Here is a 6655-nt window from a genome sequence, read left to right as displayed (position 1 = left end):
TGAACATCTACCTTGCTTCCAGAGAATTCTAAAAATGGCACTTGTTTCTTAATCACATGTGGCAGATATTGCCAGAATAACTGTATAAAAGGAAATCCTCTGAGCTGCTTGCTTCAGATTACTAATATTTTTTTTGCTTGTTCCCTTGCTTCATCTGAGCAAAAGAGGGGGAAATTGCCTTTGTCTATGTATTTGAAGTTAAAAGTAAATTTCATTCGGATCCCTTAACAGCATTTTGTGTGCACTTCCCAAACATTTGAACTCTACTAGCACAAATATTGGCAATAAGAGGATTTAAAACTCAGCCGGTTAAATATTTGCCCAATGTCAGTTCTGAATTATTTTGCTTTAAATAATTACAATTTAATATTTTGCTGGATTGGTATTCCTTGCCAGTGAGCATAAACAACACCAGGTAAAAGCCACAAATTCATACCCTTTGGCTGTAATTACCATGCAAGGATCATGGAATTGTAGTTTACCTTACTTCCCAAATAAGCCTGGGAAACAATGAACTACATGTCCCTCAGCAGGAAAGGACACTCCAGAGCATCTTCGTATCCAGAAAATGAGAGCCTGGAAAGGTCTCCACCCCCATCATCCAGCCCAGACACTGAGGTCCAGCACCGAGGGCCTTCTGGCGGTTCCCTCACTGCGATAAGTGAGGGTACAGGGAACCAGGCAGAGGGCCTTCTCGGTAGTGGCGCCCGCCCTGTGGAACGCCCTCCCATCAGATGTCAAGGCAATAAACAACTATTTTACTTTTAAAAGACAACTGAAGGCGGCCCTGTTTAGGGAAGTTTTTAATGTCTGACGCTGTATTTTTTTTAATATTCGGTTGGAAGCCTCCCAGAGTGGCTGGGGAAACCCAGTCAGATGGGCAGGGTATAAATAATAAATTATTATTATTATATTATTATTGTCTCTAGCATGTTTTCCATGCCAGTTGTTACCCACTCCCCTTCTCACAGGCATTTCCTTCCTTTGGAAGTGGACACTATCAGAAAAGAAGGGTGATTGTCTCCACCCATTAATGATTTTTGGCAGGGAGGGAATGCAGAGTGTTCTCCCAGTCCTTCCATCTGTGCAAGCATTCCAGCTTGCCAGACAGAATGATTCCCCACTCTTCTCACTCTGCTCATTGTTTTTGGGGTTCTCCTAATGTCCCCACAGTGCACATTGCAGAAAGGTACAAGGGTGGGGCAAGAGGAAAGCCCCACTACCCAAGCGGAAGTGTAAAGAATTCTTTTGCTTTCTCAAGAAAGAGCTGGGGGAAGGGCTTACTATAGGACCTAAATATCCCCACTTTACATTTGACGCCTGACCAAGAAATGTGACATGGCTCAGGAGATCAGACCTTTCGTTAGTGGGGAAAGTAAACCTTCAGCAACTTGCCTCCTGGGTTTATAAGAGCCAGTGTTGTGGAAAAGTGTCATCACGAGTCTTTGTGGGGAAAAACTTCATGAAAACCATCCAGGTATGGCTGATATGGAACAAAAAACAACAACAACAAAATACCTTAACTAAAAATGGGTTTGATGGCCATATATATACAGGGATACAGAAAAATCAATTCATATCTGCCATTCTTGTCAGTTTGAACAAGCTAGGCTATGCCTTGTACCAGAAAATCTCTAGCTACTGCCTTTGCAGCCTATGGAAGCTACCCTCGTATCAATTTTGCTGGCTATTTTTATGAGGTAAAACTTTTTGATATTTGTAGAAGCAATCAAATGACTGGCCATTATCTGTATGCCCTCAGTTAATAGTGACAGTTACCTTTGATTTGGAAGCTCGTGAATTACCACTCCTATTTGATACAATCTTTACAAGCTGAGGATTGAAGAACTTTTTGTAGGCTAATAACATTGGTCTTGCATGTTATACTTGCCTTCGGACACTGGGCTGCAATAAGAAAGTGAAACATGGTGTGGGGGCTTGTCAGCTATCATAAAATAGTTCTTAAGGAGATAAATCTCCTTAAATTGGAAAAGGGAACTTTCTTTCTAGTGTTTTCATGGAGAGCACTAGAATTCCAATAATTTGGATTGCTGCTCAAATTATGGAGAGCTTTTATGAAATTAAGTACTCCATTGCTTTGGGATTTTAAAAATAAAATAAAATAATCAGGTTAGTGCTTTGGGAGGGAAGGGCAAAATTTCCCCCCTGCTCACAGGCTGCAATCCCTCTGAAAATCAGCCCTTTTAACCCTTAGTATTAAATAAACAAAAGCTCCCCGTGTTATCACCAATGATCCAATTAGCATCACATATAGTTAGGTCCTGTAGACTTCTAGGAAAGGAACTAAAGGGAACATCACATAACACAGAGAGGTAGGAGTAGAATATACAAGAATATAAGAGCCCACTGGATCAGACCAAATATCTTATCTAATCCAGCATCCAGTTTCCCAGACAAGAAATCAACAGTCCACTTCTGGCGTTATTCCTCAGAAGGAATGTTAAGGAGGCAGCAACTTCCACCCCCAATGTTATGTACTGAAGTTCTCACCCTGGGCCAGCAGGGGGATACTGTAGATAGTTTTCACTCAGGTCCACATATACAAATAAGGAATTGAAAGTGACGTTCAGTGATTGGATAGTTGCAGAAAGTTGTTACTGTTGCTTTGTAGTTGAGCTCTATATAAGCAGCTTGGCTGAACCCTTCAGCCCTGTTCTGTTCTGGCCTGTGAATAAACAAGAGCTGTCTAAAGAATTGCTGTGTCTGATATGTTCACCCACAACTTAACACCCAACTTTCTTTGTTGCAATCAGCACTGTTTCCACTACAATTTGGCCTCAGCTAACTTGTGTGATGGTCATCTCGCTATCTGCTATGGTAAAAACAAGTCATTCATTTCAATGCATTTGAGTGCAAGGGAAAACAATGCAGAAAATATTTACATAATCTTTGCAGACTAAACACACACACACACTGACAGCAAATGTCACTCATATGTGCTTGCTTGATTTCCATTCCTGACTTCAGATGCGCATGCAGGTAGCTGCTATTTCTGCAGTTTCCGTTTCCGACAAAAGTCTCCAACATTCTTGCTCCCCAGAGAGGAGCATTTTGACACACTGCTTTGCATTCAGAGTTCGTCTTGGCTTGGGCTCCTCTGATGTGCAGGCGTCCCAGCCTAGCAAGAAATGCCTCTATCTCGTCAAAGTAGCCTGAGCAGAGCAGAACCTTTTGCTCTGGTTGCAAACGCTGTGTTCCCAACTCTTTGGTGATTATGCACATTTTGCAGAGCCATGAGCTTTTTATTCTCTTGGGAGGTTCCCCAGTAATAATGTTCTCAAGGGCCGTTCCTGGTCACTACAAATTCCTGGTTAAGTGACGGGCCATTTCAAATGGAGGTGAGAGAGAGGGAGAATCAAATTTCCACCACAAGTGGAATAAGCCCAGCCCAGTGTAGCCCTGGTTTACACAAGGGACTAATGACAAGGGGACTAAGTTTCCTGCTTAACCGCCCCCTCCCCCAGCACATCGCAACCCCATTACACCAACTAACGCCATGCACTAACACTTGGGTTCGGAACTGGAGTTTTCACTCCTCTTCACAATACACCATTTAATTGCAGTAATGTTTTGTTGCACTCCTTTAGATTAAAATGCTATTTCTAACTGTCAGTTAATAGGTTTTAATGAAAGCAATTTATTAGACATTATGTACTCTGTTTAACTCTAACAGGGTAACTAAACATTAAAGTAACCAAGGATGGGGTGGGAGGAAATCTATATTGCTCTAATTTGTATTGTATGTTCCTCTTACTGAGTATAATTGCTATCGACTGCCTAGAGCAGCACTCACCAAATCACAAATAATCAGAAAAAAATATAATTAAGTAAAATAAGCACATTCTGGAATAAACATAGGGCAGGAAGGCAGGAATTAAGTCTACTTCAAATTCAAGCTGCAGGTGGATTTCTCCCTCACATCTGCGCTTGCCTATTGTTCTAATGGAAAAAATAAAAATTATGACCATCAGCCTTAGAACCATCATTTATTTCTCAGGATTGCTGCAGATGCTGCTTAATGGTTTTATTGTAGGTAGCTGTTAGAGGAAGGGAATACTTAATGGGTATAGGAGATCTGCGTTCGAGAGCAGAATGAGACACAGGTCCTAGTTTCACATGTGTGTCCACTGTTTTCTCATAACTTGACAGCAGCACTTGATGGACTTGCCAGTGAATGTGTAAACCAATGAGTAAACCAACAAGTGCATTGTGTTGTTATGTTTGGTGTTTTGGGATGAATCATGGACAATGACTTTGTGGGTCAGGAGGAGAGGGGTTGGCAGATTTTGGCACATCAGAGCAAGAGTCAAGAGGAATAGGGTGTAGTAGGGTCAATGGGGAGGGGGAAGTGAACCTCCTCCTCAAAATGCCTGCTTGATATCACTAGGCAAGGAGTTCCAATGTGTACATGCTGCCACACGAAACAATGAACTTATTAGAAATGTGGAACAGGTGTTAAGCGGTACCTGCAGTAGAGCTAATTCAACCAATTGGAAACATGAAGAGTTGTTATGGCTTGGTCTCTCCCACAAACGCGAGACGACTCTGGCTGTTAATTATTTCAGATTTATTGCTAAAACAACAAACTAGGATGGGGCTCCTCTACTCATCGTCCTCCCCAGAAGATGGAGTTGCCCGTACTGAGCCCCTTCCCCAGCACGGAAGCCCCCACCATCTCTTCCAGTATCTTTTGCGCGTTGGCCACTTTTGAGATCCTACAAGATTTTGGAGAGAATGTCTCCTGCATTCCAACGTCTGGCTCGCTATTGGAGCTCTTTGTTCCGAGCTCAGATTACAGCTGCTCTCCCCTCCTCTCTGCCTTCTGCTGCTAACTGTTCTCTCCCTATGCCTGCTTCTTCTCCTCCTGTCAGCATCTGAGCTTTGCTGACAAGAGTAAGGCAATCTCATATGTACCTACCTCCCATGTTGTTATGCACAGTTAGCAGCACAAGTTGCAACCAACCCTAGTCAGAGATGTTGGAAACGTCAGCCAAATATTGTTTTCCCAAATGGAAAAGACTCAAGTGTCTTGTATGCTGATGTCACTCATTAGCAGTATTTGTACCAGAAGACCTTGCAATTCAAAAGCTGTTTCCCGGACAGACAGGGACAGGAAGTAATAAACAGATCCAGCTTGCCCCCATGCTGTTATCTTTGACAAAATTGGCAGAATTTTCATACAACCTAAATATAACTATAATTGAAATGATCTATCTGTGAAATATCTTTTGCGTCTTCCAAGCCATTTTAAGACAGTAGCATCCTCTGAGAGGACAGCATAACTCTGTATCTACCTCAGACGTTCAGGTAAGATCAAGCATACACAGTTTCGGGCCTGTACTTCACAATGACTGGATGATTTTATAGAAAGAAAGAAGGACTTAACAAGTTGCCCGTTGGAATTTCAACTTCACATATTGCTTTTAGAGCTTGTAAGTGAGGAACATGTTTTGTGCAGTGACAAATAATTGATCTAATGCATCTTGATTACAGCACACATGCTGATCACTTTACACTGGAAAGATCACAGAACTTTTCATATAGAGTAATGAACGTACAAACAGTGGGACAAGCCAGAGTCAAATTCGGACAGTAAAAAGAAAAAACAATTCTTACAAGATTGGTGGCTTTTGGACTTCTAGGATAATACAAAATATAGTTATAAATGCAACCAGACATTCAGAAGTGTTATCCAGTGCTGGACTTTCCCTTCCTTTCTTCTCCTGCTTCCCTCACTTATACCCCCAAAATCTGCTCTGGGGGTTCCCTAACATTTTGAGAGTGTGGGGGTGCAGGAGAAGGAAAAACCCTATTGTGCACACTCTTGCGGACCTTCTGGAGCAGATTCTCTCTCTCTCTCTCTCTCTCTCTCTCTCTCTCTCTCTCTGTGTGTGTGTGTGTGTGTGTCCTATTTTGAAAGCAATATATTCTTATTAATTTCAATATGCAATTTGAACTTAATTGAGTGTAGACATTGATATAGAAAGAGCAGTAGGGTGGGAAGGAATAGGAGAGGATGGTTCCTGGGTTTTTCTTCTTTTTCGTAAAATGTCAAAAACAGTTTACTTAAAATAAGAGATACTGTATAACAATTTTTTTTGTTCATACTGGTAAATCTCATTCTACACACACACACACACACACACACACACACACACACAAAGACTAGATAGGAAACATGCTAAAGTGAAACTCAGACAGGAAGGGGACTTGCAGAAAAAGGCTGTGTAATTATCACCACCAAGTGATTATTTTAGGCAAATGTGTATTTGATAGTTATTTGAAGGTTCCCTTGCAACCGGGTCTCTAACACAAAGAGAACCTCCCCAGTACCTTGCCTATTCTACTGAGTCAATGAAAACTTCATTACAACTTCTGTGTCTATCTATCAAATTCTGTGTTACAATCCTCCCAGAGCTCAACAAAAGCATGCTAATCTCATCATCCGCCTGTGAGAAGAAATTCAAAGGCAGAGTCTGGAGACTTTGTGCCTAAGAAATGTCCAAAACACTTTTATAAAATGTGACTGACAATTTAAGACTGTACATGATCTCAGGCTCCAGCATCTGACTGTGGCTGTTCCCGCCACCTCCTTTCATCCACTTTAATAGAATTCTCACCTGCTAAATAACAG

The sequence above is a fragment of the Podarcis pityusensis genome (genome assembly GCF_964106645.2).
Source record: "Podarcis pityusensis genome assembly, chromosome: 3".
NCBI classification, from domain to species: domain Eukaryota; kingdom Metazoa; phylum Chordata; class Lepidosauria; order Squamata; family Lacertidae; genus Podarcis; species Podarcis pityusensis.
Note: the sequence above shows the minus strand (reverse complement) of the source record.